Source organism: Penaeus chinensis, chromosome 12, assembly GCF_019202785.1.
Source record: "Penaeus chinensis breed Huanghai No. 1 chromosome 12, ASM1920278v2, whole genome shotgun sequence".
In the NCBI taxonomy this organism is placed as follows: domain Eukaryota; kingdom Metazoa; phylum Arthropoda; class Malacostraca; order Decapoda; family Penaeidae; genus Penaeus; species Penaeus chinensis.
In genome coordinates this window covers 24353980-24354679 of record NC_061830.1, presented here as the reverse complement: position 1 = coordinate 24354679, position 700 = coordinate 24353980, and the positions used below count along the sequence as shown (strand labels likewise).

The 700-nt window shown below is 36.4% G+C and overlaps 1 protein-coding gene across 1 annotated transcript in view; it reads left to right on the top strand.

Moving 5' to 3' along the window:
• The first annotated feature begins 486 nt into the window (after window positions 1–486).
• LOC125031317 overlaps window positions 487–700 on the top strand; it is a 39853-nt gene continuing 39639 nt past the window's right edge. The window contains exon 1 of the mRNA XM_047622003.1: window positions 487–700. This exon is cut by the window's right edge and continues 109 nt beyond it. The gene's annotated coding sequence lies outside the window, so the exon portion shown is untranslated.

Sequence of the window (700 nt, the reverse complement as noted above, 5' to 3'; positions counted from 1 at the left end):
ATGTATAATTTTTTTCATATATTATATATATATATATCTTATATATATATTCAATATAATTATGTTATATAAAATGTACATGTGCGTACCAGTTATATTTTGACGAATGAACAATGAATTTGTGAAAGGAAAGAAAATAGCACAAAATGCGTTCAAAAGCCCATAGTGGCACCGCCAGAGATGTTTGCACAGAGTAGCAGGCAGTTGCCAGTTTCTCAGTTTGGAGCACATTTCTAAAGTCTGACGGAGATTTTTTCAGTTGCTGAACCGATAGTCTTTTGATGCCTTCGTGAATCTACACTTGCAAGAAATATTCCACAGACAGGAGGCAGTAAAACTACGAAATGATTTTCTAATGTAAGCTTCATGTGAGATGAATAATATAGCACAACAGTTGGTAAGCCTTAAAAAGGGTGAACGAAAACCAGTGGCATAAAAGAAAAGAGAATGTTTTGATCACCCAGACTCCTTACTTTCAGTCTTCACTCGTCGTCCGTGGGTAGAGGATGTACAGCAGTGTCGCTTAGGGTGTTGCAAGTTTTATTATTATACATAAATGCGACAGCCCTATCTTGTTTGTGATTGACTGTTGCACACAGAACATGTAATTCATGATGCCAGTTTGTGAATTCGGGAGAGGAAACGAAGGAACATGATTATTGTTCGTATGCTCACTGAATTATGTTTTCTGGGAACTGTT